The sequence below is a fragment of the Petromyzon marinus genome, unplaced genomic scaffold (assembly GCF_048934315.1).
Source record: "Petromyzon marinus isolate PM22_M1 ecotype Great Lakes invasive population unplaced genomic scaffold, UKy_Petmar_22M1.pri1.0 PM_Scaffold_18, whole genome shotgun sequence".
NCBI lineage: Eukaryota > Metazoa > Chordata > Hyperoartia > Petromyzontiformes > Petromyzontidae > Petromyzon > Petromyzon marinus.
This window is the reverse complement of record NW_027423146.1, coordinates 1,857,413-1,881,258: the sequence shown is the minus strand read 5'-3', so window position 1 is coordinate 1,881,258 and position 23,846 is coordinate 1,857,413. Positions and strand designations below refer to the sequence as shown.

The 23,846-nt window shown below is 52.1% G+C and overlaps 1 long non-coding RNA gene across 1 annotated transcript in view; it reads right to left on the bottom strand.

Moving 5' to 3' along the window:
- Positions 1-23,151, bottom strand: part of LOC142922817 (uncharacterized) — a 29,188-nt gene extending 6,037 nt beyond the window's left edge. The window contains exons 1-2 of the long non-coding RNA XR_012940361.1: positions 22,839-23,151; positions 6,669-7,063 (exon numbers count right to left, since the gene is read on the bottom strand). This is a non-coding gene — a long non-coding RNA (uncharacterized LOC142922817). The remainder of the gene's footprint in view (positions 1-6,668; positions 7,064-22,838) is intronic.
- Positions 23,152-23,846: the final 695 nt, after the last annotated feature.

The following is a 23,846-nucleotide window of genomic DNA, read 5'->3' as shown; positions in this document are numbered from 1 at the left end:
TAACTCACCCACTGAACCTCCCACATTCACCCACCCACTAACCAACCCACCCTCTCATCCAACCATTTAATCACCCATCGACTCATCCCTTCAACCTCGCACAGTCATCCAATCACCCACCCACTAACGCAAACACCCATTCACTCACCCATCCCTCCACTCACCTACTCAATCACATAACCACCAACTCAATCTCTAACCCAAACACTCACCAACTCACCCATCTTCTTATTCACTCAATCTTCTACCCATTAACTCTAATCACTCACCCACACTCCCATTCACCAACTCACTCACCGACACACTCACACACCAACTCAGCTAGCCACGACCCACTACCCACGTAACCACTCACCCACCCAAGCATTAAATCACCCATCCACTCACCTTTTCAACCTCCCACTCATCCAATCACCCACCCACTAACTCAAACACAAACATCCATTCACTCACCCACCCACCTGCTCACTCACCCACCCACCTGCTCACTCACCCACGCACCAAACCACCCACCCACCCAATCCCTCACCCACCCACCTTTTCACCCAGCCACCCTCTCAAACCCGTACCCACTAACACACCCACTGACCCACCCTCACCCACCCACTCATGAACTCACCCATCCAATTATTAACCCACCCACTAACTCACCCACTAATTCACCAACCCGACCACTCGCCAACACAGCCTAAATATAAATTGTTTGTTTTACCAGGCAAGGCCCACTGAGATATATGGATGATTTTCAGAAGCAACTTCGCCACAAATGATAGCTCAACAGAGTGGCTTATCACGTATACATTTATAGCAGCCAACTCCTCTAAATGCATGTTTCTAAATGTGGAATCGAACCCACAACATCCTGTATACCCGGCGAGGTAGTTAACATCTTGCCACCATGACACTCCATTCTCTGACTCTCCCACCCACGAAACCACACACTCAAACACCGACCCACTAACTCAACCATCCATTAATTCAACCACCGAGCCTTGCACACACTCACTCACCCAGCCACGCACTCGCCAAGCCACGCACTCAATCTCTAATCCACACTCACTCACCAAGCCTCTCACCTACTACCCATCGAACGTCGCACTCACTCATCCACGCACCCACCCACAAAACCGCCCATCTACACACCAAATAAAAATGTAGCTTTTTTTACTTTACTAGGTAAGGCCCATGCTATATACATCTTTTTCAGAAACAAGCAGAGTACAAATGATTGCTCAATGGAATGGCTTTTCACATAGAACGTTATAGCAGTCAAAGTCTATAAATGCATGTTTCTAAATGTGGAGGGGCAACCTGGAGTACCCAGAGAAAATTCCATGCAACCACGGGGGAGAACGTGCAAACTCTAAATATCCAGGCGAGGTTCTTAAAATTTTGCCACCTTGACATTCCAATCTTTAACTCAACCACCCACTCAAACACCCACCCACCCACACACAAACCACTTGTAGAGTAAAATTGGGACGTGACGTCATGTGTGCCGTCTAGTGCGATGACGTCACGGAACGTGGCGTCATGCGTGCTGGGCGGCTCGATGACGTCATGTCTCCTCTAGTATTTAAGGGGGACCCCGTGACGAAAGCGGGGTCACTGTGGGAACGGGTAGAGTGAGAAGGGTGGAGAGGGAACCAGGGGTAGAGAGGGATCGACGAAGAGTCAGGAGTGAAGCCGGTGGTAGCCGTAGGAGGTGCTGCTCTTCCCGGTCGGTGGGGTTGGCAAGTTCCCCCATCCGACTCGAGGGAAAGAGACCGGAGGTAGCCGGGCTGGACTAGGACTTAGTGTAGGACCCCTAACCCCTGGGAAGTTGTCACACCCTTTGTGTTATTATAATATACTTAATAAACCTTTGGCGAAAGCCCTTACCTTCAAGCCGTCTCCGAGTCGTCGTCGGGAACTCCTCAACACACTAACCAAATCAATCTCTAACCGACTGACTCACCCACACACCCACAAACTAATTCACCAACCCACTTACCAGCCCACCCACTCCCTAACTCAACAACCCACTCACTCAACAATCCACTCACCCACCAGGTCACCTATTCACTCCCTCACACACCCACCCATCCACCAACTCAATGTCTAACTCACACACGCACCCACCCAACCAATCACAAACTCACCCAGCCACTCACCCTGATACAAAATCAATCTCTAACCCACGCACTCAACATTCCACCTACTCACTAATCCAAACTGACTAAATTCAACTATTTTTAAGTTACCAGGTAAGCCCCACAGAGCTATATAAAATATTTTTCCAAAGTAACCTGGCCACAAATGAGAGCTTCACTAAGTGGCCTATCACATAGTAATGTATAGCAGCCAAATCCGATAAATGAATGTTTCTAAATGTGGAGTCGAAACCCACGTGACCATAGAGCACATGCAAACCCCAAATATACAAGCATCAGAGTTGGGATGGAACCTACGAACTCCAAAATACCAGGCGACGTAGCTAACATCTCGCCACAGTGGCGTACAATTCTCGAACTCACCCACTCAACTACTAAAGCCACCCACCAACCCACTCATAAAACCCGCTCACCCTGCCATGCACTCAATTTCTAATCAACCCACTCACGCACACACCCACTCACTCACTCAACCACTCATCCACGCACCCACCTACACATGCACTCACTAACTCACTCACCCACCCACCCAACCTACCCACCCACTCACCTCACCCACCCACTCACTCAGTGACCAACTCACGCTCCAACCCACCCACTCACACTGTGACCCACTCAATCTCCCAACAACTCACCCAGCCCCTCACCTACTTACTTAACCACCCATTCACTCACCGACCGACGCACTCACCGCCCACTCACCCAACTGTAAACTAAAATTTAACTATTTTAATTTTAACAGGAAAGGCCCACGGAGCTATATAGATTTTTTTCATAAGCGACGCGGCCACAAATAACTGCTCAAGTAAGTTATTGAGTGCGTGTGTAGGTGGGTGCATGGATGAGTGGTTGAGTGAGTGGGTGTGTGCGTGAGTGCGTTGATTAGAAATTGAGTGCATGGTAGTGAGCGGGTTTGTGAGTGGGTTGGTGGGTGGCTTTAGTAGTTGAGTGGGTGAGTTCGAGAACAGCCAAAACCTCGAAATGCATGTTTCTAAATATGGAGAGAAAACCCGGAGGACTCGGGAGAAAAATCCATGCAACCACAAGGAGAACATGCACACTCCAAATATACAGGCGTCATAATCGAGATCGAACCCACAAGCTCCTGTACAAAAGGCGAGGTAGTTAATATCTCACCACCATGGCGCTCCACTTTCTTGACTCAGTCACCCACTCACCCACCCATTCAGCCACCTACCCACTCAAACACCCACCCACTCAAAAACCCGCACCTTGCCACCAACTCAACCACTTACCGACGCATCCACTTGCACACCCACCCATCCACCCACTCAATCTCTAACTCGCACACTCACCAGTCCACCCGCTCACCCAGCTACTTACCTACTCACCCACTCACCCTGCCACCCACTCACCCTGCCGCCCACTCAACCTCTAACCGACCTACCGACCCAACCAGCCACCCACCCCCTAAAGTAAACTACTTTTTATTTCACCAGGTAAGACCCATTGAGCTATATAGACCCTTTTCAGAATCGGCCTGGCTACAAATGATAGATAAACGAAGTGGCTTATCACATACATTTATTGCAGCCAAAACCTCAAAAGGCATGTTGATTCTAAATGCAGCGGAAAGGACCCGGAGCAAAATCCACCCGACCAGGGGGAGAACATGCGAACTCCAAATATACAGGCGGCAGGATCGCAATCGAATCCACAACCTCATGTATACTAGGCGAGGTAGTGAACATTTCACCACCGTAGCGCCCCACTCTTTGACTCACCCACTCACTCACAAACTAACTTACCCACTCAACCTCCCACATTAACTTACCCACCCAGCAGTCACTCACCCATTCACTCACTCACCTACTTTCTGACCCCATTCAGTCAACAACTCACCGACCCACCCAACCACTCACTCACTTAGTTAACCACTTGCTCACCCACCCACTCACCCTATGACCCACTTAATCTCTAAATCACTCACTCACTAAACTACACACTCACCCACCAACATACTAACTCAAACACTCACCAACGAACTCACTCACCCAACCACGAACTGACCCACTCACCCACAAACTCGCGAACCAAAAACACACATACCCAACCCATCACTCACCGACTTACTCAATCACCCATCCAGACACTCACACACTGACCGACCCACCAACTCATTAACGCACCCAGGACTCACTCACTTTGCCACCCATTAAATTTCTAACCCTCCCACACACCTACTCCCTCAGCCACTCACCTCTTCACACACTCACCCACTACCCACGTAATTATTCACCCACCCACTAACTCAACCACCCACTAACGCAACCACTGACCCACTCGAACTCATCCACTCAAAAAGCCACCCACTAAAATATCTAAACCACACTCATGCAACCACCCACCCACTCACCCTCACACTTACCAATGCACTTTCCCACTCACTCACCCATCAACTCACTAACCCACCCATTAATTCAGGAACTCACCGAGCCACTGACCTACTCACCCAAGACGCACTACCCACGGAACCACCCACCCACCAACTGACTCAATTTCTCACCCACTCACTCACTCACCCACCCACTAGTGCTCCCACTAACGAATTCATTCATCTACTCACTCACCCACCCCTCACTCACCTAACCATTCACTGCTTCAAGCTCCCATACTGACCAAATCACCCACCGACTAAATCACCCACAAATATCCACCCACTCACCCACTACTCACACAACCACTCACCAACTCATTCACTTGCTCACCCACGCATTCACTCACCCCACTCACTCACCAACCATCCACTCACTCACCCACTTACTGAACCACCCCTTCACTTACCCACCCCCTCGATACTTAACCGCAATAACTCACCCACTCAACCTCTCACATCCATCCACTCACTCACCAACCCAACCTTCCACGGTCATCCAATCTCGTACCCACTAACTCAATCACTCACCAACGCCACTCACCGTCTCACTCATCCATTCCCTCATCCATCCACTCACTCACCCATTCACCAAATCAATCACGCACAAATTAACTCACCACTTCAACCAGCCACTGAGCTACTCGCCCACGAGCCACGTAACCACTCACCCACCCTCCCTCCCACTGAATCTCTAACCCACCCACTCACACATCAACTAACCCACCCATCATCTCACCCACTCACCCAGCCACCCACTCAATCTCGTACCCACCAATTCAATCACTCACCCCCCATCCAAGCATTCAATCACCCATTCACTCACCATTTAAATCTCCCACTCATCCAATTACCCTCCCACTCATCCAATCACCCACCCACTCATCCAATCACCCACCCACTCATCCAATCACCCACCCACTCATCCAATCACCCACCCACTAACTCAAACATAAACATCTATTCACTCACCCAATCACATAACCACCAAGTCAATATCTAACTCAAACACTCACCAACGAACTCTCAACCTCCCACACTCATGCACTCACCCACCTAACCAGTAACTCAACCACACAAATCCACTAATTCACCCCTTTGCTCAGCCAATCAATCACACAACCACCCACTCAATCTATAACCCATCCACTCACTCAACGACCCATCTTCTCACCCACTCAGACAACCACCCACTCAACCACACACTAACTGATCAATCCACTCATTCACCCACCCACCAACTCACCCAACCCCTCACTCACGTAACCCCTCACCTCCACCCACCCAACCTCCCACTCTCACCCTACTACTCAATCACCCAATCAATTTACAAACTCAATCACCGACTCCATCACCCATCCACCCATACTGACCCACCCCCTAACTCACCCGCACACCCACTCAGCCACCCAATAATTCACCCACTCACTCACCCCAATTATCCAACAACCTACCCACTCAACTCACCCACCCCTTCACTCATTCACACACCCACTTAACTTCCCACGCTCACCCACCAATACAACCATTAAATTACACATCCACTCACCCCCTCAACCTCCCACAATCATCCACTCACCCACCCACTAACTCATCCACAAACACACTCACTAAACCACAAACACTCATTCACCTACCCCTCCGTTCAGCCATTCAATCACACGATGATTGATTAAATCACTAACCCGCCCACTCACTCCCCAACCCACTCACGCACTCCCCAACCCACTCATCCTCACACTTACCCACCCATGCACGCACTCACTGACTCACCGAGCCATTTACACAATTAACAATGCACTTACCAAATCACCCACGCATCCACTCACCCACTCAAACTCCCCCACCCATTCACCATCCGTCTCACTCACCCACTCGACCCCCCTCACTCACCCACTCGACCTCCCACACTCACCCACCTACTCACCAACCCACTCTCTCATCCAACCATTCATTCACCCCCTCAACCTCCCACATTCACCCACTCGGCCACCTACCAACTAACTCAACCACATACACCCGCTCACTCAACATTACCCACTCACCCTCTACCCACGCAATCAATCAATGCCTCCTTCACTCACCCAACCTGTCGCTCACCCAACCCCTCAGCCACCTACCTCCGTCTCAAGCCTCGTGCAGTCCAAGCTCCAGGAGGGCCTCCTCCTCCTCGAACCCGCCGAGGTTGGGTCCCGTGTACGTGCCCTCGTGGCCCCGCACGCTCACGCGCACACGGGGTCGCGCGTTTGTTCTCGCCACGCGAACCTCGGCCGTTATCTCCCACCCGAGTCCCCGCCCACTGGGGCCCCATTAGGGTCCCCGTCGGGGGGAACAATGAGGTGTCCATCCGCTGTGTCTCCTCCCCTCTCGACCCCTCTAGGACCCCCTGCGCCGCTCACGATATCCCCCCAGGAGGACCCTGTCCCTCCTGTTTCCATCTCGCGGGGTCGCCTCTCCGCACTCCCGCGCTTCAGCAGGCTCAGTGCTTGCACCACCATGCGGCGCTCCTCAGAACCTGCGGGGGTGGACGAGGGTGGGGGGGATCATCATCGTCAGCAGCAGATGCAGCATCATTATTATTATAAGCAGCTACAGCAAGTCACAGCATCATAATCATCATCTGAATTACCACCACCACCACCAGCAGGAGCACTATCATCACCATCTTCAACTTGCCAAGCCATCATCATTACATCATCACCAGATTAATAGATCTCTACCATTACCATGCGTAAAGACATTAGCATTATAATCACTATCTCCTGCATATCCTAATCTCAACATAATTATCGTTAACATTATAATCAACATCATATCGATCAACGCACCGGTGTAAATTGTTCTAGTTGTATTCAATACAAATCAGTTAATATTTGCATCACTCGAACGTGTCACACCACTGCTCCACTCCCCGCTGCCCTTCTCCATCCTCCCCCTTGCTCCTTGGCCCCTTACCATCTGCCAACTGCCCCCTTGCTGCCCGGGCTCATGGGTACCCTCAGAGGATTTGCATTCAGCTGTAATATCGAGGCTAGAATACATTTCCGCGTGATAAGCCACTTCGTTGAGTTATCATTTGTGATAGCCAGGTCGCTTCAGAGAAACATCTATATAGCTCAGTGAGCTTTACTGGGTAAAATACAAAATTGTTTAGTTTTTTTGTCTGATGGTAAGGTACCACGCAAACCACCACCATCATGACTGCTGTCAGGCTCCATAGAGCAGGGTGCGTGTTTGTTGTCATCGTCTACAAGAGCTACACGTGGCAAACCGGGGGTGCTGTCGCATGGCTCGGCGATTGCGCATTTGCAGAATTAATCTGGCAAGGGTCACATGATCAGAAAAGGGGCAGTCCAGCAACATGAACCCTTGCACTGTGCCGCTCCCCACACCTGCAACCAACCAGCGTGGTGAAGTATGGTCAAATACACCGCAACGATCCGCTAGGTTGTGGCGGTCCCCATACAGCAGCGGAATCGTGAAAGGGCCATAGCGTGGTCGCACATCCATCGTCCCACGTGATACCACCTGCGGGGCACGCCTCGCAACGCTCAGGTGAGCGTTACCTGCACTCGCTTCCTGCCGGATAGCTTCAACCACCTGCCAGCCATCGTATCCCGAGGGGAGGTCGGGTCGCTTCATTTGCTCGTCGCTCCACAATTGGAAGTTCCTGGCAAAGGTGCGCGAGGTGGATGAGCTGGAGTCCTGTCTGTGAGCGTGTGGGTTTAGCACGCTGCGCTACAATGAATCCGGCGACCCGAGCTCGATTCCCGCTTACAGCCACCATCACCAGTACGTCCTGGATCTCGAGAGGTCGGTTCAGCCTTAAATTAGTATCTGGTACGATGTGTACACATCGCAACTCGGGAGAAAAAGGCAGCTCAGGGTGGTCCCGGCCACCCACACAGAACATTTGTGAAACCCAGAGATTATGCGTGAAAAACGTGCAGATCATTAGAAAAACAGGCAAATATCTTGCGTGATATCAAAATGGATCATGCGTAAAACACATACCGATCATACGCAAGAAACACACACTCAGGCAATGTATGAAAACACACTCATATGCTGCTGTAGGATACGTTGGTTCAGCAGATGTACAGGGTGATGGATTACAATGTTAAGTTTTTTTTAAATGGCGATGAAGAATATTGTCCATTCATTTGCAGTCCAGCCGTACACTCATTCATTCACGTGCTATCTTTTCGTCTATGCATCGGTCAAACCGCAAGTCAATTATGCAAGAGGACTCAGTCCCCCCCTGCCCCGCCCCCTCTGCAAGTAGTAGCAGCTCCCTGCACCACCCAGCTAACCCCACACTGCATGCCGCGTTCTGCGCGATGCCTCAAGTTCAAGGTCGTGTGGGTGACACATTACCGTGGTGATTATTTGAAATGTAACTTTTTATTTTACCAGGTAAGTGAGCCATATAGCTCTTTTTAAGAAGCGATCTGGTCATAAATGTTAGTTTTAACGGAGTGGCTCATCTTGTGGAAATTTATAGCAGTAAAATACTCTAAACCAGGGGTCTCAAACTCGCGGCCAGAAGGCCAATTGTGGCCCGCGGAACGATATTTTGTGGCCCACTATTTGCCATCAATTATTTATGTATTTTTTATTTATTATATTTCTTTACCATAGCTCAGGCTCGTGACAGCTTCCGGTGTTTGTTGACAAGTTAGCCAACGCGAATTAGCAACGTTAGTCACTTGGTTGAAACGTGATTCCGGAGTGACACCAAGTGGAAGGAAAATATATCCTGTCACCCTGTGCAAGGTACAGAGGACTCAGGAAGTGGGCGGACTCAACAAGTGTAATCAGTGACCTAATAAAGACAACAGAGTGTTGCAATAGGAAAGGGAAAATAATTACATGGATAGCAAATAGCATGAGATGGGTGGCAAGAACAAAAGCCAAATGTTGGTTAGAACCTGAATATTATAAAGAAGTTATAGATTATTATTACAAGAGAAACAAAGAAAAGGAAAAAGGACAGATATGTGCAATCGCAAAAGAAAATAATTTACCAAGAACAATTTAATCAAAAAGAGCAAGAAATTAAAAGATATAAAACATGAGACAATGCACTTGATGTTAAGAATTAAGACAGGTGGAGTAACATGGACACCAGAGTTAGCTCAATGGCATCCAGAGAGATTCGGTACAGCAGAAGGATATGTAGGATGTGAACAAAAAGAAGAAAATCTAGATCACTTTATTTATGAATGTGAAAGGTATAAACACCTGAGAGAGAACACGATTGATGAATTTAATAATGATAAGAAAAACGAAGTGCTCAAAAAAAGCATGAACAATGATAAAGTTTTCAAATACCTCTCAGAATATATAGAAAGGGCATACTAAATAAGATCCCAAATACTCAGGTATTGGGATAAAAACATGTAAATATATCACCCCCACCTTCCCTGAGCTTTCCAGGATGTTCAAGCGGACCATGTGCCTTTTTGGGAGCACATATCTGTGTGAAAAGCTCTTTTGCACCATGAACTTTAATAAGTCAAAGTACAGGTCCAAACTTACTGATGAGCATTTCAAGCCATACTGAGGGTCTCAATTGCTTCCTCCCTCAAGCCAAATGTGGCTCAGCTGTGTAAGAAGAGGAAGCGCTGCCAGCTCTCTGGAAGCATGGAGTAAGTAAGAGAAGCCTATGTTCTGAAGAACCGTTCATGTTCTGAACTGTTATTAATAAAGATTGAGAAGATTGGATCAGTTGCACTTTTTTTTGGAATACTTGATGCGGCCCAGCCTCACCCAGACTCTACCTCCAGCGGCCCCCAGGTAAGTTGAGTTTGAGACTCCTGCTCTGAACGCATGTTTCTAAATATGGAGGGAAAAACTGGAAGACCTGGAGAACAATCCACGCGACCACGGGAGAGAGAGAGAGACATGCAAACTCCAAATATACAGGCGTCAGGGTCCGGATCGAACCCACGACCTCTTGCATACCAGGTGAAGGAGTTAACATCCCACCACCGCGGCACCCTTATGTACCAGGTTACACAGTCACGGACTCAAATGAAGACACAGTCCCTTCATTAAACAGTCTGTTCGATAAATAAGTGCTGTTAGCGAGCACCTATTAAGGCTAGCATGCCACACGAGGGGGTGGGTGGTCAGTTTTACCCAGGATAGCCGTACTGGCTCTTTTCAGGAGGGTTCTACCACATTTCCCAGCAATGATTACTAGGCACAGTATATTCCAACTGGGTAATTTGCGGGCAATTGTATTTAATTCGGTTAATCTGGTCCATGACGCTGGGATCTTCAACGTCCACTGAAGCAGACGGCACATGGTGTCTTTGCGGTGAACACGCCTGTAGCATTAAACAGGGCGGCCGCTGGATTCAAACCGCGAACATCTACGACAAGCGGCACACGTACAACTGCTACAGACACACGCCGAGTGTGTAATCACTCAATATGTGAGTGATCACACGCAACATTGTTGCGTGATTAAACACAACGTTGTTGTGTGTGTAATCACACTTAAAAATATTGATGAAACGCAACGACGTTGTGTTGAGTGTAATCACAAACAACAACGTTGTGTTGAGTGTAATCACTCAAAACGACATTGTGATGAGTGTAATCACTCACAACGACGTTGTGTTGAGTGTAATCACAAACAACAACGTTGTGTTTAGTGTAATCACTCAAAACGACGTTGTGTTGAGTGTAATTACACACAACGACGTTGTGTTTAGTGTAATCACTAACAACGACGTTGTGTTGAGTGTAATTACACACAACGACGTTGTGTTGAGTGTAATCACACACAACGACGTTGTGTTTAGTGTAATCACTAACAACGACGTTGTGTTTAGTGTAATCACTAACAACGACGTTGTGTTGAGAGTAATCACTTACAACAACAACGATGTGTTGAGTGTAATCACAGGCAACAATGTTGATGACACACAGCGTCCAACAGAGGGCGTCGTAGTCGTGCCATGGGGAGGTGGCGAGTGATGAACGCCACTGCGGCGCCGCAAAGAGATCAGAGCCGTGATATTTATTTATTTGTACACTGGAGGAGGAATCCGATGAGCTACGAAGTTCTTTATCACAAACGTCCAGCGTCTTGGCCGTCACGATAGAACGAGGCCGATAAACGTGGAGGTATAAATGAGGGTGATGCTAAGTCGGTGTGCCGTGCCCTAAGTGAGGTTGCCATGGGCGTGTGTGTTGGCCGTGTCAGGAGCGGGTGAGGAGGACGAGGCAAGGGGTGAGGAGGACGAGGTGAAGGGTAAGAGGAACGAGGTCAGGAGGTGAGCGGTGAGGACGAGATGAGGTGTGAGGAGGACGAGATGAGGTGTGAGGAGGACGAGGAGAGGGGTGAGGAGAACGAGTGAAGAGAACGAGGGGTGAGGAGGACGAGGGGTGAGGAGGACGAGGGGTGAGGAGGACGAGGGGTGAGGAGGACGAGGGGTGAGGAGGACGAGGGGTGAGGAGGACGAGGGGTGAGGAGGACGAGGGGTGAGGAGGACGATGGGTGAGAAAGATGAGGCGAGGGGTGAGGAGGACGAGGGGTGAGGAGGACGAGGGGTGAGGAGGATGAGGGGTGAGAAGGACGAGTCGAGGGGTGAGGAGGACGAGGTGAGGGGTGAGGAAGATGAGCTGAGGGGTGAGGAGGACGAGGGGTGAGGAGGACGAGGTGAGGGGTGAGGAAGATGAGCTGAGGGGTGAGGAGAACGAGGGGTGAGGAGGACGAGGCGAGGGGTGAGGAGGAGGCGAGGGGTGAGAACGAGGGTTGAGGAGGACGAGGCAATGGGTGAGGAGGACGAGGCGATGGGTGAGGAGGACGAGGTGATGGGTGAGGGGACGAGGTGAGGAGAGCGAGGGGTTAGAGAAGGACGAGGTGAGGGTGAGGAGGATGAGCTAAGGGGTAAAGATGACGAGGGCGAGGACGAGGTGAGGGGTGAGGAGGACGAAGTGAGGGCGAGGTGAGGGGTGAGGAATACGAGCTGAGGGATGAGAAGGACGAGGTGAGGGGTGAGGAGGACGAGGCGACCCGAGCTCGATTCCCGCTTACAGCCACCATCACCACTGCGTCCTGGATCTCGAGAGGTCGGTTCAGCCTTAAATTAGTATCTGGTACGATGTGTACACATCGCAACTCGGGAGAAAAAGGCAACTGAGGGTGGACCCGGCCACCCACACAGAACATTTGTGAAACCCAGAGATTATGCGTGAAACACGTGCAGATCATTAGAAAAACAGGCAAATATCTTGCGTGATATCAAATATGGATCATGCGTAAAACACATACCGATCATACGCAAGAAACACACACTCAGGCAATGTATGAAAACACACTCATATGCTGCTGTAGGATACGTTGGTTCAGCAGATGTACAGGGTGATGGATTACAATGTAAAGTTTTTTTTAAAATGGCGATGAAGAATATTGTCCATTCATTTGCAGTCCAGCCGTACACTCATTCATTCACGTGCTATCCTTTCGTCTATGCATCGGTCAATCCGCAAGTCAATTATGCAAGAGGACTCAGTCCCCCCCTGCCCCGCCCCCCTCTGCAAGTAGTAGCATCTCCCTGCACCACCCAGCTAACCCCACACTGCATGCCGCGTTCTGCGCGATGCCTCAAGTTCAAGGTCGTGTGGGTGACACATTACCGTGGTGATTATTTGAAATGTAACTTTTTATTTTACCAGGTAAGTGAGCCATATAGCTCTTTTTAAGAAGCGATCTGGTCACAAATGTTAGTTTTAACGGAGTGGCTCATCTTGTGGAAATTTATAGCAGTAAAATACTCTAAACCAGGGGTCTCAAACTCGCGGCCCGCAGGCCAATTGTGGCCCGCGGAACGATATTTTGTGGCCCACTATTTGACGTAAATTTTTTATTTATGTTTTAATTATTATATTTTTTACCATAGCTCAGGCTCGTGACAGCTTCCGGTGTTTGTTGACAAGTTAGCCAACGCGAATTAGCAACGTTAGTCACTTGGTTGAAACGTGATTCCGGAGTGACACCAAGTGGAAGGAAAATATATCCTGTCACCCTGTGCAAGGTACAGAGGACTCAGGAAGTGGGCGGACTCAACAAGTGTAATCAGTGACCTAATAAAGACAACAGAGTGTTGCAATAGGAAAGGGAAAATAATTACATGGATAGCAAATAGCATGAGATGGGTGGCAAGAACAAAAGCCAAATGTTGGTTAGAACCTGAATATTATAAAGAAGTTATAGATTATTATTACAAGAGAAACAAAGAAAAGGAAAAAGGACAGATATGTGCAATCGCAAAAGAAAATAATTTACCAAGAACAATTTAATGAAAAAGAGCAAGAAATTAAAAGATATAAAACATGAGACAATGCACTTGATGTTAAGAATTAAGACAGGTGGAGTAACATGGACACCAGAGTTAGCTCAATGGCATCCAGAGAGATTCGGTACAGCAGAAGGATATGTAGGATGTGAACAAAAAGAAGAAAATCTAGATCACTTTATTTATGAATGTGAAAGGTATAAACACCTGAGAGAGAACACGATTGATGAATTTAATAATGATAAGAAAAACGAAGTGCTCAAAAAAAGCATGAACAATGATAAAGTTTTCAAATACCTCTCAGAATATATAGAAAGGGCATACTAAATAAGATCCCAAATACTCAGGTATTGGGATAAAAACATGTAAATATATCACCCCCACCTTCCCTGAGCTTTCCAGGATGTTCAAGCGGACCATGTGCCTTTTTGGGAGCACATATCTGTGTGAAAAGCTCTTTTGCACCATGAACTTTAATAAGTCAAAGTACAGGTCCAAACTTACTGATGAGCATTTCAAGCCATACTGAGGGTCTCAATTGCTTCCTCCCTCAAGCCAAATGTGGCTCAGCTGTGTAAGAAGAGGAAGCGCTGCCAGCTCTCTGGAAGCATGGAGTAAGTAAGAGAAGCCTATGTTCTGAAGAACCGTTCATGTTCTGAACTGTTATTAATAAAGATTGAGAAGATTGGATCAGTTGCACTTTTTTTTGGAATACTTGATGCGGCCCAGCCTCACCCAGACTCTACCTCCAGCGGCCCCCAGGTAAGTTGAGTTTGAGACTCCTGCTCTGAACGCATGTTTCTAAATATGGAGGGAAAAACTGGAAGACCTGGAGAACAATCCACGCGACCACGGGAGAGAGAGAGAGACATGCAAACTCCAAATATACAGGCGTCAGGGTCCGGATCGAACCCACGACCTCTTGCATACCAGGTGAAGGAGTTAACATCCCACCACCGCGGCACCCTTATGTACCAGGTTACACAGTCACGGACTCAAATGAAGACACAGTCCCTTCATTTAACAGTCTGTTCGATAAATAAGTGCTGTTAGCGAGCACCTATTAAGGCTAGCATGCCACACGAGGGGGTGGGTGGTCAGTTTTACCCAGGATAGCCCTACTGGCTCTTTTCAGGAGGGTTCTACCACATTTCCCAGCAATGATTACTAGGCACAGTATATTCCAACTGGGTAATTTGCGGGCAATTGTATTTAATTCGGTTAATCTGGTCCATGACGCTGGGATCTTCAACGTCCACTGAAGCAGACGGCACATGGTGTCTTTGCGGTGAACACGCCTGTAGCATTAAACAGGGCGGCCGCTGGATTCAAACCGCGAACATCTACGACAAGCGGCACACGTACAACTGCTACAGACACACGCCGAGTGTGTAATCACTCAATATGTGAATGATTACACGCAACATTGTTGTGTGATTAAACACAACGTTGTTGTGTGTGTAATCACACACAAAAATATTGATGAAACGCAACGACGTTGTGTTGAGTGTAATCACAAACAACAACGTTGTGTTGAGTGTAATCACTCAAAACGACATTGTGTTGAGTGTAATCACTCACAACGACGTTGTGTTGAGTGTAATTACACACAACGACGTTGTGTGTAATCACACACAACGACGTTGTGTTTAGTGTAATCACTAACAACGACGTTGTGTTTAGTGTAATCACTAACAACGACGTTGTGTTGAGTGTAATCACAACAACAACGTTGTGTTGAGTGTAATCACTCACAACAACGTTGTGTTGAGTGTAATCACTTACAACAACAACGTTGTGTTGAGTGTAATCACAGGCAACAATGTTGATGACACACAGCGTCCAACAGAGGGCGTCGTAGTCGTGCCATGGGGAGGCGGCGAGTGATGAACGCCACTGCGGCGCCGCAAAGAGATCAGAGCCGTGATATTTATTTATTTGTACACTGGAGGAGGAATCCGATGAGCTACGAAGTTCTTTATCACAAACGTCCAGCGTCTTGGCCGTCACGATAGAACGAGGCCGATAAACGTGGAGGTATAAATGAGGGTGATGCTAAGTCGGTGTGCCGTGCCCTAAGTGAGGTTGCCATGGGCGTGTGTGTTGGCCGTGTCAGGAGCGGGTGAGGAGGACGAGGCAAGGGGTGAGGAGGACGAGGTGAAGGGTAAGAAGAACGAGGTCAGGAGGTGAGGGGTGAGGAGGACGAGATGAGGGGTGAGGAGGACGAGATGAGGTGTGAGGAGGACGAGATGAGGTGTGAGGAGGACGAGGAGAGGGGTGAGGAGAACGAGGAGTGAAGAGAACGAGGGGTGAGGAGGACGAGGGGTGAGGAGGACGAGGGGTGCCGAAGACGAGGGGTGAGGAAGACGAGGGGTGAGGAGGACGAGGGGTGAGGAGGACGAGCGGTGAGGAGGACGAGCGGTGAGGAGGACGAGGAGTGAGGAGAGTGAGGGGTGAGAAGTAAGAAGAACGAGCTGTGGGGGTGAGGACGAGGTGAGGGGTGAGAACGAGGTGAGGGTTGAGGACAAGTGAGGTGGACGAGGTGAGGGGTGAGAATGAGGTGAGGGGTCAAGAGGACGAGGTGAGGGGTCAAGAGGACGAGGTGAGGGGTCAAGCGGACGAGGTGAGGGGTGAGGAGGATGAGGAGCAGGGTGCGGTGGACGAGCGAGGGGTGAGAAGGACGAGGGGCGAGAAGGACGAGGGGTGAGGAGGACGAGGGGTCAGGAGGACGAGGGGTGAGGAGGACGAGCGGTGAGGAGGACGAGGGGTGAGGAGGACGAGGGGTGAGGAGGACGAGGGGCGAGAAGGACGAGGGGTGAGGAGGACGAGGGGTGAGGAGGACGAGGAATTAGGAGGTGAGGAGCAGGGTGCGGTGGACGAGCGAGGGGTGAGGACGGGGGGGTGAGAAGAACGAGGTGTGGGGGTGAGGACGATGGGTGAGGAGAGCGAGGGGTGAGGAGAGCGAGGGGTGAGGAGAGCGAGGGGTGAGGAGGACGAGAGGTGAGGAGGACGAGTCGAGGGGTGAGGAGGAAGAGGTGAGGGGTAAGAAGAACGCGGTGTGGGTGAGAAGGACGAGGTGAGGGGTGAGGCGGGCGAGGCGTGAGGATGACGAGGCGCGGGGTGCGGTGGACGAGGTGAGGTGAGGGGTGAGGAAGACGAGCTGAGGGGTGAGGAGAACGAGCGGTGAGGAGGACAATGGGTGAGGACGAGGGGTGAGGAGGGTGACGTGAGGTGAGGGGTAAGTAGGATGAGTCGAGTGGTGAGGACAAGATGAGGGGTAAGAAGAACGAGGTGAGGGGTGAGGAGGACGAGGTGAGCGGTGAGGACGACGACGGGTGAGGAGGACGAGCTGAGGTGAGAGGTGAGGACGAGTCGAGGGGTGAGGAGGACGATGGGTGAGGAGGACGAGGGGTGAGGAGGACGGGGGGTGAGAAGTAAGAAGAACGAGGTGTGGGGGTGAGGAAGACGAGCTGAGGGGTGAGGAGAACGAGGGGTGAGGAGAACGAGCGGTGAGGAGGACAATGGGTGAGGAGGACAATGGGTGAGGAGGGTGAGGTGAGGGGTGAGTAGGACGAGTCGAGTGGTGAGGAGGACAAGATGAGGGGTAAGAATAACGAGGTGTGGGGTGAGGAGGACGAGGCAAATGGTGAGGACAGCGAGGGGAGGACGAGGAGTGAGGACGAGCTAAGGGTGAGGAGGACGAGGCGAGGGAGAGGTGAGGGGTGAGGAGGACGAGGTGAAAGGTGAGGCGGAGGGGTGAGGACGATGGGTGAGGAAGATGAGGCGAGGGGTGAGGAGGACGAGGGGTGAAGAGGACGAGGGGTGAGGAGGATGAGCTGAGGGGTAAAGCGGATGAGGTGAGGGGTGAGGAAGACGAGGTAATGGGTGAGGATGAGGTGAGGGGTGTGGACGAGGTGAAAGGTCAAGCGGACGACGTGAGGGGTGAGGACGAGGTAAGGAAGACGAGCTGAGGGGTGCGGAGGACGAGGTGAGGAGGACGAGGTGAGGGGTGAGGAGGACGAGGTGAGGGTGAGGAGGATGAGCTGAGGGGTAAAGATGACGAGGCAAGGCGTGAGGAGGACGAGGCGAGGACGAGGTGAGGGGTGAGGAGGACGAGGTGAGGGGTGAGGAGGACGAAGTGAGGGGTGAGTACGAGGCGAGGGGTGAGGAGGGTGAGGGGTGAGGAGGGTGAGGTGAGGGGTGAGTAGGATGAGTCGAGTGGTGAGGAGGACAAGATGAGAAGTAAGAAGAACGAGGTGTGGGGTGAGGAAGACGAGGCAAATGGTGAGGACAGCGAGGGGAGGGGAGGACGAGGAGTGAGGACGAGCTAAGGGTGAGGAGGACGAGGACGAGGTGAGCGGTGAGGACGACGACGGGTGAGGAGGACGAGCTGAGGTGAGGACGAGTCGAGGGGTGAGGACGAGGTGAAAGGTGAGGCGGACGAGGGGTGAGGACGATGGGTGAGGAAGATGAGGCGAGGGGTGAGGAAGATGAGGCGAGGGGTGAGGAAGATGAGGCGAGGGGTGAGGAGGACGAGGGGTGAGGAGGACGAGGGGTGAGGAGGACGAGGGGTGAGGAGGACGAGGGGTGACGATGACGAGAGTGAGGAGGACGAGGGGTGAGGAGAGTGAGGGGTGAGGAGAGTGAGGGGTGAGGAGTAAGAAGAACGAGCTGTGGGGGTGAGGAGGACAAGGTGAGGGGTGAGAACGAGGTGAGGGTTGAGGATAAGTGAGGTGGACGAGGTGAGGGGTGAGAACGAGGTGAGGGGTCAAGAGGACGAGGTGAGGGGTCAAGCGGACGACGTGAGGGGTAAGGAGGACGAGGTGAGGGGTGAGGAGGATGAGGAGCAGGGTGCGGTGGACGAGCGAGAGGGTGAGGAGAACGAGAAGTGAGGAGGACGGGGGGTGAGAAGTAAGAAGAACGAGGTGTGGGGGTGAGGAGGACGAGGGGTGAGGAGGACGAGGCGAGGGCTGAAGAGAGCGAGGCGTGAGGAGAGCGAGGGGTGAGGAGAGCGAGGGGTGAGGACAGCGAGGGGTGAGGAGGACGAGGGGTGAGGAGGTGAGGAGCAGGGCGCGGAGGACGAGCGAGGGATGAGGACGGGGGGTGAGAAGAAAAACGAGGTGTGGGGGTGAGGACGAGGTTTGAGGAGAGCGAGGGGTGAGGAGAGCAAGGGGTGAGGAGAGCGAGGGGTGAGGAGGACGAGGGGTGAGGAGAGCGAGGGGTGCGGAGGTGAGGGGTGCGGAGGACGAGTCGAGCGGTGAGGAGGAAGAGGTGAGGGGTAAGAAGAACGCGGTGTGGGTGAGAAGGACGAGGTGAGGGGTGAGGCGTGAGGATGACGAGGCGCGGGGTGGGGTGGACGAGGTGAGGTGAGGGGTGAGGAAGACGAGCTGAGGGGTGAGGAGAACGAGGGGTGAGGAGAACGAGCGGTGAGGAGGACAATGGGTGAGGAGGACAATGGGTGAAGAGGACGAGGGGTGAGTAGGATGAGGTGAGGGGTGAGTAGGACGAGTCGAGTGGTGAGGAGGACAAGATGAGTGGTAAGAAGAACGAGGTGTGGGGTGAGGAGGACGAGGCAAATGTTGAGGACAGCGAGGGGAGGGGAGGACGAGGAGTGAGGACGAGCTAAGGGTGAGGAGGACGAGGCGAGGGAGAGGTGAGGGGTGAGGACGACGACGGGTGAGGAGGACGAGCTGAGGTGAGGTGAGAGGACGAGTCGAGGGGTGAGGAGGACGAGGTGAAAGGTGAGGCGGACGAGGGGTGAGGAGGACGATGGGTGAGGGGTGAGGAGGACGAGGGGTGACGATGACGAGAGTGAGGAGGACGAGGGGTGAGGAGAGTGAGGGGTGAGGAGTAAGAAGAACGAGCTGTGGGGGTGAGGAGGACGAGGTGAGGGGTGAGAACGAGGTGAGGATTGAGGACAAGTGAGGTGGACGAGGTGAGGGGTGAGAACGAGGTGAGGGGTCAAGAGGACGAGGTGAGGGGTCAAGAGGACGAGGTGAGGGGTCAAGCGGACGACGTGAGGGGTAAGGAGGACGAGGTGAGGGGTGAGGAGGATGAGGAGCAGGGTGCGGTGGACGAGCGAGGGGTGAGGAGGATGAGAAGTCAGGAGGAGGGGGGGTGAGACGTAAGAAGAACGAGGTGTGTGGGTGAGGAGGACGAGGCGAGGGCTGAGGAGAGCGAGGGGTGAGGACGGGGGGTGAGAAGAAAAACGAGGTGAGGACGAGGGTTGAGGAAAGCGAGGGGTGAAGAGAGCGAGGGGTGAGGAGAGCGAGGGGTGAGGAAGACGAGGGGTGAGGAGAGCGAGGGGTGAGGAGGACGAGAGGTAAGGAGGACGAGAGGTAAGGAGGTGAGGGGTGCGAAGGACGAGTCGAGGGGTGAGGAGGAAGAGGTGAGGGGTAAGAAGAACGCGGTGTGGGTGAGAAGGACGAGGTGAGGGGTGAGGTGGGCGAGGCGTGAGGATGACGAGGCGCTGGGTGCGGTGGACGAGGTGAGGTGAGGGGTGAGGAAGACGAGCTGAGGGGTGAGGAGAACGAGGGGTGAGGAGAACGAGCGGTGAGGAGGACGATGTGTGAGGAGGACGATGGGTGAGGAGGAGGAGAGGTGAGGACGAGGGGTGAGGAGGACGAGGGGTGAGGAGGACGAGGGGTGAGGAGGACGAGGGGTGAGGAGGACGAGGTGAGGGGTGAGTAGGACGAGTCGAGTGGTGAGGAGGACAAGATGAGGGGTAAGAAGAACGAGGTGTGGGGTGAGGAGGACGAGGCTAATGGTGAGGACAGCGAGGGGAGGGGAGGACGAGGAGTGAGGACGAGCTAAGGGTGAGGAGGACGAGGCGAGGGAGAGGTGAGGGGTGAGAAGGACGAGGTGAGCGGTGAGGACGACGACGGGTGAGGAGGACGAGCTGAGGTGAGAGGACGAGTCGAGGGGTGAGGAGGACGAGGGGTGAGGAGGACGATGGGTGAGGAAGATGAGGCGAGGGGTGAGGAAGATGAGGCGAGGGGTGAGGAGGACGAGGGGTGAGGAGGATGAGGGGTGAGAAGGACGAGTCGAGGGGTGAGGAGGACCAGGTGAGGGGTGAGGAAGACGAAGTGATGGGTGAGGATGAGGTAAGGGGTGTGGACGAGGTGAAAGGTCAAGCGGACGACGTGAGGGTTGAGGACGAGGTGAGGAGGACGAGGGGTTAAGAGGACGAGCTGAGGAGGACGAGGTGAGGGGTGAGGAGGACGAGGTGAGGGTGAGAAGGATGAGCTGAGGGGTAAAGATGACGAGGCAAGGGGTGAGGAGGACGAGGCGAGGACGAGGTGAGGGGTGAGGAGGACGAAGTGAGGGGTGAGGAGAACGAGGGGTGAGAACGAGGGTTGAGGAGGACGAGGCGATGGGTGAGGAGGACGAGGTGATGGGTGAGGACGAGGTGAGGAGAGCGAGGGGTTAGAGAAGGACGAGGTGAGGGTGAGGAGGATGAGCTAAGGGGTAAAGATGACGAGGCAAGGGGTGAGGACGAGGCGAGGACGAGGTGAGGGGTGAGGAGGACGAAGTGAGGGCGAGGTAAGGGGTGAGGAATACGAGCTGAGGGATGAGAAGGACGAGGTGAAGGGTGAGGAGGACGAGGCGAGGGGTGAGAACGAGGGGTGAAGGAGAACGGGGTGAGGAGGACGAGGCGAGATGCGAGGACGGGGTGAGGACGGGGTGAGGACGAGGTGAAGGGTGAGGAGGAGGTGATGTTTGATTCGTGACAAAACATGTAATAAAGTTATTAATAACAATCTGAATTATAGTCAATTATTCACGTCTACTACATAGAGTGCAGGTAGCCGTGTGAGGATGAGGTGAGAACGAGGTGAGGGGTAAGGACGAGGTGAGTAGAACGAGAGGCGAGGGGTGAGAACGAGGTGAGGGTTGAGGACGACGGGTGAGGTGGACGAGGTGAGGGGTTAGGATGAGGCGAGGGGTGAGGATGAGGCGAGGGGTGAGGATGAGGCGAGCAGTGAGGACGAGGTGAGTAGAACGGGGGTGAGGACGAGGCGAGGGGTGAGGAGAACGAGGTGAGAAGATGAGGGGTGAGGAGAGCGAGGTGAGGGGTTAGGGGTGAGGAGGCCGAGGCTAGGGGTGAGGACGAGGCTAGGGGTGAGGAGGACGAGGTGAAGGGTTAGGGGTGAGGAGGCCGAGGCTAGGGGTGAGGACGAGGCGAGGGGTGAGGAGAACGAGGTGAGAAGATGAGGGGTGAGGAGAACGAGGGGTGAGGAGGGCGAGGTGAGGGGTTAGGGGTGAGGAGGCCGAGGCTAGGGGTGAGGACGAGGCTAGGGGTGAGGAGGATGAGGTGAGGTCGGTAAGGGAGGTGTCTGTCTCCAGAGTGTTGCATGATATTTGTTGCTATGCTCGATGTTTGGTTGGTGACATAACATTCAATAAAGTTCTAAATAACATCCTGAAAGATAATACATTACTCGTGTCTGCTGCATAGAGGCCAGGTACCCGCGTTTGCCTTCCGCGTGTGCGTGTAGATAAATCAGAATCTGTATTTTACATGAGTTTTGACGTTCTCTTTCACACACGTCCAGAAGGGTCGGGTTAGCCAGTTGCATCAACAACAAAATGCAATTAAAGATACTCGAGTAAGGATTGAGAAAATGTAGTCAAGTCACGAATAAATGTCATGTAAAATCAAACTGTGCAAGCTCATACCTTCTTGTAGATTTGTCAACATCAAATCCAAGCTTGGGCAAGATGGCAAAACACCAACAGTCAAAGGACCATACCAAGACAGTGGCCTCGATTAAATTGCATTCAAACATTGAACTCTCGACACGTGGGTGAAGAGGTTCCGAGTTTCAAATCGCAGACGCAAAAGCCGCGTCGAGAACTTTGAGCCCTGGCTGATACGGAGGCAGCTTCCTCTGCCCCCATAGGGTGCCTGGGGGCACGTGATCTGGCTCCGCCCATGGTAGGCGGGGCCAAGTGCGTCACTTCCTGCGCTCTCACCTCCGACCCCAATGGCGTTACGTCACTCCGGCAGGGCGAGCGAGCTGAGCGGCTGCGTTTGTCTCTTGCGCCCCCAACAGGAGCCATGAAGTTCTTCAAGAGACGGCAGCAGATGCAAGCGACGCTGGAGACTCCAAATTCGTCAACAGTGGAGGTGAGTGGCGCCACCTCTTGCGTTGGAGTTATACGAAGTAACAAATATAGTACTGTGATCACATCGAGAAAAAATATTATTTTTTAAATATTTAAATTTTACTTTAAATTGAGCGCTTGATGCGTGGGTAACGAGGTTCATAGTTTAAGATCACAGATTGAGAGTTTCATCAAGGATTTTAGTCGGAGAAAGCTTTCTCTGGGCAGTTGGTCCTTGTTTGCGTTGCCAAGGTGATAGCATCTCGTGTCAACTGCCATTTCCCAGCAGCTGTGCCTGGGGGTCACGTGACGTTTGGTGACGCAATAAGGCCCGAGCCATTGGCTCCGCCCTTTTTGGGTAAAGCCAGTGACGTAATCACTCCCATTGATGACATCATCACTGTATTCGATGCCTTCTTCACTGAAATTGACGTCGTCACTGTAATTGATGACGTCATCACTAATCGATGTCGTCATCGCTGTAGTCGAAGGCGTAATCGCTGCATCTGACGTCATCGCTGCATTTGATTACGTCAGCGCTGCGGGCTCCTTATCGCTGCGTGGTGGCCTGTAATTCGGGCAAAGCCAGCGATCTGAGCACCTGTGTTTCTTTATCTGCGTCGGCAAGAATATACATGATATTCTTCAACAGACCACAGTTGGGAAAGCAACACATGAGACAATGAATGTGTCAACAGTGTAGGTGCGTAGTGCCACCTCTTGGGGGCCGTCCATAAATGACGTCACGCACTTGGGGGGGGGGGCAGACATTTGTGACGCTGTGTGACGGGGGGGGGGTTTGAGAAATGTGATGTCACATCAAAATGCGCAATTTTAAATAAAAATAGACAACACGTTCTACTTAATTAAATACTT